The sequence below is a fragment of the Quercus robur genome, chromosome 1, assembly GCF_932294415.1.
Source record: "Quercus robur chromosome 1, dhQueRobu3.1, whole genome shotgun sequence".
NCBI lineage: Eukaryota > Viridiplantae > Streptophyta > Magnoliopsida > Fagales > Fagaceae > Quercus > Quercus robur.
This window is the reverse complement of record NC_065534.1, coordinates 17,389,723-17,403,420: the sequence shown is the minus strand read 5'-3', so window position 1 is coordinate 17,403,420 and position 13,698 is coordinate 17,389,723. Positions and strand designations below refer to the sequence as shown.

The window sequence follows — 13,698 nt, the reverse complement described above, 5'->3', positions numbered from 1 at the left end:
CAGAATTATTCCAACCCAATTCGCATCCTGTTCATAGTACAATCTCCAATTTAACCTTGTAAGCAAAGCAATATTTTTTGCTCTTGCAGCTTGAATCCCAAGCCCACCCTCTTTCTTAGATTTGACAATTTTGTTCTAGCCCACTAAGTGAAACCTTTTTCTGTCACTAATGGAGCCTCATAGAAAGTCTCTATTAACCTTGTCCAATTTGTCACAAATATGGGCTAGGAGGGGCCAAAATTGGAAATTAACACTATTTTCCAAACAATATAATTAGTAGACACTGTTTCCAAACTATATATATTACTAGCATCTCGAGTTTAAAAGACTTGATTTAGGGCTATGAATAAACTCTCAAAAACTCGGTTTCCATGATCTGATCATGTCCAATGTGGCATTTTTTCCACGTGGCGTCCACTTGGAAATCGAGTCTCTAAGACTCGATTTACAAGCCGACCCTTTTTTTTTTTTGGACCGAAACAAAGTAGAATAGTATATTTAAATAAAACAAATACAAAAGGTGTAAGGAAGGGTCCTGAGCCATGCAAGCCTACCCAATAGCCTGGGCACAAGGACAAGGACAGACTACCCACTGCCAAAAGCAAAAAAAAAAAAAAAAAAAAGTATAAAATACAGAACAAAAGTTGGGTAGTCACAGAAAAATGTATAAAATACAACTAAAAGTTGAGTAGCCTGAAGCCTCAAATGTCATGTTTTAACAAGAACTTTTCTTCTTAATCTTCTTCTCTTTCTCTCTCTGTCTTGTTTTCCTATCTCTTGTCTCAAGACGTTGCATAAACTGGTTTAAGAAAACTTAAGAAAGGTAAAAAAAAGGGTGTGAAAAGTTGGAGTGATGGAAGAAACAAAGGAAACTTAGATGAAAGAAGAAAAAGATAGGAAGAAGACTAGAAGTATAAATGGCTAACTTATTGTAGAGATTGTTTTAAAAGGTGTGGTGCAGAGTAAACTTTGGGAAATGGAAGCCTTGGGGAAAAAAAAAAAAAAATGGGTGAAGTTGATGTCTTGAGATGTGATGCTATCAGGTGAATGAAGGGAATAAAAAGAAAAAGGTTTTTAATTTGTTTTGGGTTAGAAATTAAGATATTTTTACACAATATTTTATAATATTTTTAAAATAAATTCTTGTATCGAATTAATATTTAAAACAACGTTAATTCTATAATAAATTCACCATAAATCTTAAGTTGAAAATGTTTATTTGCAAAATAAATTTCTATATTTATTTGAACTATTTTAGTTAAATTTTCAATTTTTACTAATTTATTATATTTATTTATATTTTAAATAATTATTAAATTAATTATAACATTTTTTTTTTTGAGAATAGAAATTAATTATAACATGATTGTGACTACTCAAATTTTAGTTGTATTTTTTATAGATTTTTCTATGACTATCCAACTTTTGTTCTGTATTTTATAGATTTGTTTTTGCTTTTGGCAGTGGGTAGTCTGTCCTTGTCCTTGTGCCCAGGCTATTGGGTAGGCTTGCATGGCTTAGGACCCTTCCTTGTCGTTGTGCCTAGGCTACTTTGTTTCGGTAAAAAAAAAAAAGGGTCAACTTGTAAATTGAGTCTAAGAGACTCGATTTCCAAGTGAATGCCACATCGGACGTGGTCAGACCATGGAAACCAAGTTTTTAAGACTCGATTTATAGTCCTAAATCAAGTCTTTTAAATTCGAGATGTTAGTAATATATATAATTTGGAAACAGTGTCTACTAATTATATTATTTGAAAAACAGTGTTAATTTCCAATTTTGGCCGTCGGGAGGGCAGCACCCTGCATCACATGATTAGGGATGGCAAACATGACAGACTTAATCAAGACTGACCGACCTACAAAGGATAAAAATTTTGCTTTCCACCCTGCTAATTTATTCATGGCTCTTTCCACAATATCATTATATTGCCTCCGATTGGCACCCTTATGTAGAATAGGGAAACCAAGGTATTTTCCTATATTCCTGGTTTCACTAACCCCTAGTTTCTCCCAAACCTCCTCCTTCATCTCCTCACTAACATTAGGAGAGTAATATATACGGGGTTTTCCTTGACTAATTTTCTGTCCAGACTCTTCACAAACTTCAGCAATTGCAGTAATAATTTCATTATTTGGCACTCTAGCTAAGCTAAAAAAATTAGAAAAAAAAAAACTATTTATCTCATTATTTACACTAAACCAAAGTTGCATCTGGCACTGGCTGAAAAAGACAATTTTTTTTTTACTATTTAGCTTATTTTTGCTACTATTTATGAGTCCTATTACACTTTTTAGTACTATTTATAAATCTCACTGTACTATTTTCGCTAATTTTTAGTTTTATTTATAGTACTTTTAACAAAATATTTTTAGTTTCAACTAAATAAACTATTTCCAAATAAAGTAAAGCCAGTTATATTCCCTTATTTTCTTTGAAAAATTTAGCTGATTTTTTTTTTACTGTAGAGCAATAGTAGATCAACAGAGCATTAATTGCTTTGTTTCCAGTCTCTTTGTCTCTAGAAAGTTTACCATGTTTCGGTAATATCAACTCAGTATCTGTTTTGGTATTTCCTACCCAATAAATGAGTGACACCTGTTTTAAAAAACCACATCAGACTATCCTAATAAATTAATCACAATTTTCTATACTATCGAGAAGATAAATTAATCATTTATTGGAGTAGTTTGATATGATTTTTTGAAATATGTATCACTTATTTATTGGATAGAAAATATCAAAGTAGATACTGAATTGATATTACCAAAACATTGTATTATTTCTCCCAGCCGGAGATTGTAGGGACACGATAATTCTCTAAAGTAGAGAAGTAGCTGAGAAGTCACACACTGTGAGTCACGTGTTCATCACCTAACAACATCTAGGCTGCTATATATGTAACGCATCAAGGCACCGCCTTATGTCACACAGCCCAATCCTAGTACTCATTGTAGTATTGTTACATAGCCCTTCACTACACACACGCACACACCATGGCCTTAGATACATTTCTTCTCAGAGAACTAGCTGCTGCCATTGTTGTCTTCTTTATCACCCGCTTTTCCATTCGTTTACTCTTCAAAAACCCTTCTAGGAAACTCCCACCAGGCCCTAAAGGCTGGCCTATCGTAGGTGCACTTCCACTTCTAGGAGCCATGCCTCATGTTGCTCTTGCTAAAATGGCAAAGCAATATGGACCTGTCATGTGCCTTAAAATGGGTACTTGTGACATGGTCGTAGCATCTACACCAGATGCAGCACGAGCATTTCTCAAGACGCTTGATATCAATTTCTCTAATAGGCCCCCAAATGCTGGTGCTACCCATTTAGCCTATGATGCTCAGGACATGGTTTTTGCTCATTATGGACCAAGGTGGAAGTTGCTTAGAAAATTAAGTAACTTACACATGCTTGGTGGGAAAGCTCTTGATGATTGGGTTCAAGTTCGAGTTATTGAACTAGGACACATGGTTCAAGCGATGTATGAGTCTAGCAAACAAGGTGAGCCAGTGGCGGTGCCAGAATTGCTGACTTATGCCATGGCGAACATGATAGGCCAAGTGATACTAAGTCGCCGTGTGTTTGTGACACACGGTGAGGAGTCTAATGAGTTTAAGGACATGGTTGTGGAGCTCATGACTTCAGCTGGGTTCTTCAACATTGGTGATTTTATACCATCCATTGCATGGTTGGATTTGCAAGGTATTGAGCGTGGAATGAAGAAGCTGCATAAGCGGTTCGATGTGCTATTGGCAAAGATGATTGAGGAGCACACAGTTTCTGCTCATGAGCGTAAGGGGAAGCCAGATTTCTTAGACATTGTTGTGGCTAATCAAGACAATTCCGACGGAGAAAGGCTTAATTTGACCAACATTAAGGCACTTCTATTGGTGTAGTATTTTTTTAGCTGAATCTATTGGTATAGTATATATTTTATCTCCTTTTATTACATAAAATATTCTATTTTTCTTTCAGGTATGCATTATCAATTTTAGGAAGCATTCTTTCTGTTTTTTGGCCATGCCGTATATGTCTTTTAAAAACAAGACTCATAGTTGGTTGACTATTATTATAGTCACATAACACTAGTCAACCAACTGTGAGTCTTGTTTTTTGGCCATGCCGTATATGTCTTTTAAAAACAAGACTCACAGTTGGTTGACTATTATTATAGTCACATAACACTTTCCGCTTTTGCTGAAATAATCACATAACACTTGTCAAGATTTTGTTTGACGACAAACATGTGAAGTACTGCATGATAATGACAGTACCATATATAAACTAGCATTTCTAACCCAATATCATAGGAAAATATTCTTTCACGTGATATCTATTATTATTTCATACACATATTCATAGGACAAAGTTTGGTTTTAACACCCACTAATTAAATTAATTAACATAATTATATATTTTGAAAATCTAACCGTTGAATTGTATATTCTTTATATTTTTAACATGCATATCAAATTTCATGTCAATTAGATGTTATTTACAATTCGATTCATAAACTTATTTTTTATGCATAATCTTATATTACAACAGATTTGAAATTTGAACATTTGTTGATAAAATAGTTATTAATATTTGATTATTCAGAAATTTTACAAGTATAAAGAATATTATAAGAAAATGTAATCTAATGGTAGATTTGTCAAAATTCACATTCAATAAAAAGATATTGAGTGAAGTTGGAGCCATTGGCTCCAAAAAAGTTTGGAACCAAACTTTGTCCTATCTATAATTGATGCGGGCATGTCACATTTTTACATATAAAAGAGGATGTAAAAAATATGTAAAATAGTAGGTGTTAGATAATCAAATTCCTAAGTAGAAATAAAAAAGTGAAACTACACATCATATTTCACAACATGTGATTGAGTTGGTAGGCTGTGATTGTTTGATGGGTTGTATAATAAAAATTATATTAATTGTAGTTCTATGTGAAAGTGATTTTTACTAATCACAACTTGTCATATCAACATATTATGAAAAGTTATTGTAAATTTTGAGTTCCAATTAACTCAACTAGTAAATTCTCTTTTCGTCGAATATGAGATTTGAAATTCAATCCGTGCTTTACCCCAAAAACCAACTAATGTCTTGGCCTGATGATAAATATAAATTATTATGAAACGAACGCTATAAGTTTGAAATACTATCTATAAAAAAATAAAAGAATATATAATCAAATATAAAATCTTTCTATGACACCTAAAAAAAAATCATAAACTCTGTTAATAAAAGAATATATATAATCACATATAAAATCTTTCTATGACACCTAAAAATATATCATAAACTCTCTTACCCCCCCCCCCCCTTCCCCTCTTTTGGCAAAAGATCATCTCAATTTGAGATGGATTTTTCAAGGTTCAAATTAAATAATATAGATTTTACAGATATCCAGTGCTATGTTATTTAATTACACTATATATGTGTGTAATATTTAATTTGAACCATAAAATAAATTTATTTTAAATTTTAAATAACGTGATACTAGCTTAGTGGGCTCAAGTCAACATGTCTATCAAATGAGAATGTGTTAAATTTTCAATGAATTTATCAATGCCTGTAGACTTTATGTGACCAATTATATATTTATGATATCGTGTCATAAAAATAATAATATGATTCTTTTATATTATCTAACTTTGGCTTAAAAGATAATATTAAAGTTATTATCAACTGTACTATAAAAGTCTTACAAAATAATATAGCAATAAATGTGATTGATGCAATTTCAATAACATAATAAATAATTTTTTAATTACTTTTTTGTTTTATATTTAAAAAATTTGACGCATCAATTTATAAGGATTATAAAATAAAATTTGTAGTGTCTCTACTATCATTGTATTGAATATAACTACTATTTTTTTATATAAACAAAATAATCTTTTCTGTGCTTTCCTTCTCAAAGAAAATTAGTACTTTTTTGTCATTTCTCTCATCTTTTTCTCTTCTAAACTAACACTTGTAAAAGATTCTGCCATTTTCTTCCTTCTAGATTTCTGATGAATTTCTGTATGTTTTTGAAGAACTTGTTCACGGCGGGCACCGACACATCATCAAGCATAATTGAATGGGCACTTACGGAGATGTTGAAGAACCCTAGCATCCTCAAGCGGGCACATGATGAAATGGATCAAGTAATTGGAAGAATTGAAACCGACGTCTAAAGGAAGCAGACATAGCAAAGCTCCCATATCTTCAAGCCATATGCAAAGAAACAATGCGAAAGCACCCCTCCACGCCACTAAACTTACCTAGAGTCTCAACCGAGGCATGTGAAGTGAATGGCTATTACATTCCAAAGAACACCAGGCTTAGTGTGAACATATGGGCAATAGGTCGTGACCCTGATGTATGGGAAAACCCATTAGATTTCACACCAGAAAGATTTTTGAGTGGGAAAAATGCAAAAATTGATCCAAGGGGAAATGATTTCGAATTAATTCCATTTGGAGCTGGAAGGAGGATTTGTGCTGGGACTAGGATGGGAATTGTGCTAGTAGAGTACATTCTTGGCACATTAGTGCACTCATTTGATTGGAAATTGCCAAATGGGGTTGTTGAGCTAAATATGGATGAGGCCTTCGGACTTGCATTGCAAAAAGCAGTACCCCTTTCGGCTATGGTTAGTCCAAGGTTGTCTTTAAGTGCATATGCTTTTTAAGCTTAATTATATAGAGTCAAGTCATGGGTTATCCTCATCATCCTAAGCTTTAGCTTAAGGATGCTCTCTATTTTTATGTCAGCCTAATAAGTCGATCTACTGATCTTCCTTAATTTCTCTCTTTTTTTTTTCTTTTTTTTCTTTTTTTTTGTAAAAAGTCATGTGGCTTTATGATCATAATGCTGCTTTATCTATGCCTATCTTATTGTAATGTTATGTTTCTTTATGAATCATAAATTTTTAAAAAGTATTGTAAAAATTTGAATTCCTTCTGCTTTTAATTTGAGGACTATGTGAACTTTATATCGACACTCTTTATTGGCAAGAACTTAGAATCTAATAATCTCAATTGATAAAATCTTGTCTTTAAATTAGGAAATTGAGTTCAAATCTGAATACAAATCCTGTTGGCCTAATAGTAAAAAGTAATCACACAATATTTTGCCATGAAAGTTTTAGCTTGTGTTTGGAGGAGTATATTTTTATTAGACTTTAAAAAATTATATATAAATTAAGGACTAAAATAAGTTGAATAACCTATATATGATGTGTGATTGGATTTTTATATATTGAAGATTCAGGAAATTGTCAGAGATAACTAGTAGCTATCAGCTTGTTAGTCATGCTTTGATACCTATTAAAGATATTGACATTTTTGCGAAAAAAAAAAAAGGATATTGACTAATTTATTCACCTTATCTAGTTTCGTGGGGCATTGGTTAATGTTGTGCGACACTCTGATATCACTTGATGTACAATAACCTCATGGATTTTAACAAATAGTAGAAAAGGTAAATAAACCAACAAGCACAAATGTAGAGAACATGAGAGGTTTTGAAGTTCGATAAACAATCTACCTCCATGTTACAAGAGAAATCAAATCAACTATATTCAATAAAGATTAATTAAAAGCCTAATCTTACTTACATGTTACATAGCTCTCATCATGAGTATCCTTTCAACCTCAAAGGAACTATCAAATTATTATGTTTCTAAGAGTCTTCTCTTCTATGAAGTTCTTCTTCTTAAAGTTTTCTCTTTTTCTAAAATTTCTTTTCTTGTCATATGTTTAAGCCAATATTATCAAACCTTTTACTGTACTATGATACTATAAGCTTTCAAAATCTTTTTCCTTAATGAACAAGAAATTTTTTTGCTGAATCTTAGTGAACAAGAAATATTAACTACTTTTCTTTGACAATGAATGCATTACTTTTTATAAGAAATAGACTTTCTTTTCAAACCAAAATAGTATTTGTGGGGTCATGGGCCCAGATCATACAATAGGGGTTTTGGGCTTTGGCCGAGAGCGTGAGTTCTGAGTCCGAGGAGGAATATCTCCTCGGATAAGCTAAACATAGATCGGGTATAGATCCTAATGATCAAAGTGACCTTTCAGGAAGCTCTAGTGATAGGGACGTGCGCCATAAACGTACAAAGAAGATGGGAACCCAAAAATATATAAGGGAAAGTTGCTACCACCCCATAAGACTTCTAGAGGGGGTTGATGGGACAAGTATCAGTGTAAACCATCAACTGTCCACGTGTAGGGTTAAGATGAAGGAGAGATGTAGTATAAATGAGGGTAGATACCCCAGAGAATAGAGGGGAGGAAAGAGGGAGAGAAAACGCTGTAGCAATCTCAACAACTCCTGTAACCATTGTTATCCAATACATACTAGACAAGAGTTCCTCGGATTGTGCCAAGGACAAACTTTCTTGTGCAAACCTGGTTCATTTCTGTTTGATTGTCTTGGAAACTTATTATAACCGGTATCTCATTCACTTAATCCTAGTTCTTCTACCCACTCTCTACAAATTCATTGTTTTGGGCCTAGGATCAAATCCAGTCCTTACTGTATTAGTTGTTAATATGAATTATTCTTACATGTATTGATGTAATTGAAATATTTTTTTAGTTTATTTAAGTTTATTGACTTATATATATAAATATATATATATATATATATAGACACACACATTGGGGTCAACGTTATTTATATTCATTGCAATCTCATTAGTGATGTATTGTATAAACTAATTACTTAAAATAATTGGACAATGCATAATTTTCTCCAAAAAATAAAAATTAATCATTCATAAAATTATAATTAACACATATAAATATAGATTTGTATTATTATTATTATTATTATTATTATGTACTTGTCAAATACCTAAATGATTATTGATTAAAGATAGGTTAATTTCTCAGTATTAGCACAATTTATCAAGTCTAATAAATATACTTTTTATAATACATATATTGAGTTATAAAGTAATTAATTTACATTTTAAATTATTTTATAGTACTCTTTTATATTACAATATATACTAGAAATATAGTGTGTATATAAAGAAGAAGAAAAAAAAAACTTGTTATCATATTTTCTCCAGCCCCTTTAAGGACTAATAATGCTAAACTGCCACCGGGAACCATTATACTTTTATTAAACTTTTTTGATTTTTTTAAATCCAATATGTAAATTCCAAAGGATTTGAAATGATAGGTGATCTCATATTAAACATGAACCAAATTTATCCCAACTATTAACAAGAGGGTCCTCTTTTTCACCTATCAACCAAGATCACCACGTTCCACACACCTACCACATTGTGAAGGTCAAAAAACAAACCGCATTAGTAAATGAAAGGGTAATTATTAATGCACAAACGATATTAAATATATAGTACACAATTTATTTTTAGGTAAACTATATATTTGATTTTTATCTTTTATAACATATTTCAATTTAATCCCTAACTTTTTAATTGTGTCAATTTGGTTCCTAACTTTATAGTACCTGTAGGGTCACGTTCCGGAACGAACCGTAATAGTAGTTTGGTCCGAACGTGAACGGGTCCATACAATATCATTTGTAGAGAGTGGGTTCGAAAGGCTAAGTCGTGGTTACCCGGCGGTGGTTTCGTTAAGGTGTTCATGCATGGTTCAGGGGTGTTCACCTCTGAAGCCCTTTTCTCCCAGTGGGACTTCAGAGACCTCGAGAAAGAACCAGAGAGACCCCTCTTTTAGGTTACATATTTTTTCTTTTATACTAGCATGCGTTCAATTTCCTTCGTCCACGTGTAGGGTCGACCTTTTCAAGACTGATACTTGTCCCATCAGTCCCAGACCTAAGTCGTTGAGAGTAGTTGATAAAGTTAATGGATAAGGCTCTGTTAGGCGCAGAGATATGCATGGGGAAGATGGCAAAGGAAGCCTTTCTTAGATATTTTAGATTTCCCTTCAAGCATGTTCCTTTACCTTTTTGCCCTTGTTCTTGGGTCAGCCGAGGACTGCACTGTCCTCGGCTGCTTCTCTAGGCCAATTGGGCCATACTATTCTTGAGCTCGGGCCATGACCTTTTTCGGCTTAGGCCTTTGGACCCTCCATCAGCAAGTGGGCCTGGCCCGTCAATTATTGGACCCCACAATAGCCCCTCAAAACCCTGCTGTCCGACCTCTTGGTTGGAGAGGGGGGTTTTGGTAACTCCGAGCCTTTATTACGGCTCATTTAATTCGACCCTTCCCTGGCGTTGGCAATTATCCGAATGCCCAGAAAACGCTCCTATCTATGAGATATCCTTTTTTATTTAGCCTTTATACGTTCTGTCCGTTTGGCTACCCGAAGTAGGTCTTTAATGTTTTCCCTTCACGAGACCTCTCAAATTCAATGGCTACTGATAATGTGGGGGAGCGGAACAGGCGCATTCTTGCTGGCAGATTTCCTTAAAGATCAGGACACATTTAATGCCATCCTCTTCGTCCCTTATATAAAGAGGGTGGACATGAGTTGTTTCTTTCATATGTGAATCACTTAATCCCCCAGAAAACTGAAATCCTTAGATTCCTCCCAGCATTCACATTTACCCTCTGATTATATATCGACTCGTAATACGTTCGCCACAGTCCTAGGTGATGAAGAAACTTTCTCCCTCCCAAAAACACCTTGTTCTGACCAAGCTCGAGATGGCTCGGTCGGGGCAAGGATGGCAGAGACTCAAGATTTATCTCGCCTACCTTTCAGCCAAAATCCGAAGCAGGAACTCGTCACGTCGCACCTTCGACGTGATTGAGCCGAGGACACACAGCATCATCACCACCCGCTCTCTCATGAGCATATCTAATGTGGTACCGGTGTGCTAGGAGTCAGGACTGGGGCAGGGACTAAATGCCCCTGCTTCTTCCTCTCTTCGTTCACTGGCACCACCCTTTTCTTTCCTTTCTTCTTCTTTCCCCCACCAGATCCATCCTGGTGCTTTTCCTTCTCCCTCTTTTGCTCCTTTTACTTTCTTTTCATTGCTTCCCTCTTCTTCTCCTCCTTCTTTTACTCATGTCCTCCATCTTCCTCATTCATCTCCTCCATCTTCTGCTCATGTCCTCCATCTTCTTCTTCCTTTACGCTCCTTGATGACAAGAGCTTGCTGAAGTGCTTCCATGTGTTCCAATTCTTCTTCCTTCTCCTTCATTTTTTTTTTTTTTAAAGTAGGTTCTTCTCCGGATATGAGCAGTACTGAGGCAGAGATTGGAGAGACTTTGAAGGCGAGTTTAGAAGACACCTGACTGTTTACTTATCTGTATTGCGGATGCTATTGTTGCTTTGGCAGTTCATCTTTTGTATAGGCTTGTTTAAGCCCTTCTTTGTACGTTGTAATAATTTTTCATATTAATAAGAGTTGCTGTTACCTTATTTCGCATGTTATGCTTTTATGTTTTTACGAGTTTACAAACGCCGCTCGGCACCATAATATAGCATTTGAATCAATGATAACTAAAGCTAAAATGTTTGCTAATAAAAAGGTGTTACCATAGCTTTAATAAAATTATTTAACATAGCAAAGCCGACCAGTGAGGAACGAAACTCACCTTAAAATTAGCCAAGATGAGGACTAAGTGCTCGATACGGTGTATGAAGTAACTATCCGAGGACATGTCACTCGCCGAATGGACGGCTTCCTTAAGTTAATAAAAGTTAGGTCGTTTCGCCATCTTCTTAACACACTAGCTTTAACCTTTTACAGTATTTGAGCCGAGAACCTTCCCCATTCGAGTAGTCGGTTTTCCAAAAGGCCTGAGTCCGAGGACTTCGTAACGCCTGGGCTCTGTCTAAAACTTAGATTTTTTCTCAGTACTTGGTTTCCCCATAGGCTTGAGTCCGAGGACCATGCAAGCCCTAGGTTCTGTCCTAAACTCAGGTTTTCTCAGTACTTGGTTTCCCCATAGGCTTGAGTCCGAGGACCATACAAGCCCTAGGTTCTGTCCAAAACCTTTTGAATTTAGTTTCTCCCTCAAGTAATTCACGAGGTGCCGAGCAAGAAGTTGTCCTCGGCAACAGTTATTCCTCGGTGTGGGCCATTGCCCCTGGGCCCCCATGCAGAACAGGCCTGGGCCGCGAATCCGCTTGGCCCACAACTTAAAGGGTATTTATGTAGTTTTTGGTCACGTAGTACTTTTTGGCGTCCCAATGTTCGAGGTGCACCTTCCAGAGACTCCTTTAATCCCCTGGTTGCAGGTGGCGTTGGAGATTGAGCCTAAGCCATCTTGTCTGTAGTGTTCCTTGGGACGATGCGTGAATTAAATGCCCCCACCTCATCTCTTTAAATAAATAGGAGAGAAAGTTATTTCATCCTCGCACCAATTCTTTAGTTTTCTCCCAAATCACAGCTCCTATACTCAGTGCTGTCCTCCCTTAGCACAATATGTCTGAGGCGAGGATTGGGAAGAAGGAAATCTCTCCGCCACAGAAGCGCCGTGCCCTTATGAGACTAAAAATGGTGAGGTATGGGCACAGGAAGCATAAGTTCAAGAGAGTGCTCCATTTCGATCGAGGGGAAAGGATGTCTCTCACTCTTCTAGTCAAAATCCGAAGCAGGTTCTGTTCATGCCAGAGCTTTGGTGTGTCAGAAGAAAGATTCTCCGCCATCAGCGCCTCTGCCTTGTGGCGGGCGAATATTTAGAGAAAACCCCTCAACTTCCAACTCCCTGCACCTTTCCTTCAGCGGTGTCAGGCTCAAGTTGGGTCTCTTTTGCTGTTTGAGTTGTGGGCAAGTGAATGCATTGAGGAAGAACATGGTCTAGGAGCTGTAGCCAACCTCTCCTCTGATCTACTCCCTCGGCTTTACTTTATTCTCTTGTATCTTCCTTTCTTTTCAGTTATGTAGTGAGCTTTGACACAAACTGATTCTAGCTTTTCATTGTACGCTGTACTATTTCTTTGCTTTAGTAAAAAAAAAATGAAAATTTCTTTACTTGTTTTGAATGTTGTTCCTTTGATAATATTACTCCGTGAATGGGTGTGCTCCATGTGTGTGTTTCTCCTCGGCGGTATTTTAAAGCAAGAACTCTTGAAACACACTCCAGCTAATTCTAATTTACTGACACTATCGAGCATAATAATAATAACTCATAGTAAGTTAAACTTAGGAAACTAACCGAGATAACGGTTGAACGTTCTGTAATAAGCGCGAGAATACTGTCTGAGAACAGCAACTTCTAAATAATTCATCCGGGGGAGTGACCGAGCATTGCATGACTTCGATTATGTTTTTGGAAACGCGTTGCTCCATTCCATACTGGTCCCTTTAGTGTTGAGGATCCAAGGGCAAACTAGAGAATCCATGTAACGCAGTTTTCCCTTTTAAGTAATTGGCTTCCCGAGAGGCTTGGGTCCAAGGACCATACGAGGCCTTGGTTCTGTCCAAAGCTTGTATTTTCTTTGTAAGTAGTTGGTTTCCCCAGAGGCTTGGGTCCGAGGACCATACAAGGCCTTGGTTCTGTCCAAAACTTGTATTTTCTTTGTAAGTAGTTGGTTTCCCCAGAGGCTTGGGTCCAAGGACCATACGAGGCCTTGGTTCTGTCCAAAGCTTGTATTTTCTTTATAAGTAGTTGGTTTCCCCAGAGGCTTGGGTCCGAGGACCATACAAGGCCTTGGTTCTGTCCAAAACTTGTATTTTCTTTGTAAGTAGTTGGTTTCCCCAGAGGCTTGGGTCCGAGGACCATACAAGGCCTTGGTT

The 13,698-nt window shown here is 35.9% G+C and overlaps 1 pseudogene; it reads left to right on the top strand.

Moving 5' to 3' along the window:
* Positions 1-2,944: 2,944 nt before the first annotated feature.
* Positions 2,945-6,869, top strand: LOC126723729 (flavonoid 3',5'-hydroxylase 2-like; annotated as a pseudogene).
* The last annotated feature ends 6,829 nt before the right edge of the window (positions 6,870-13,698 follow it).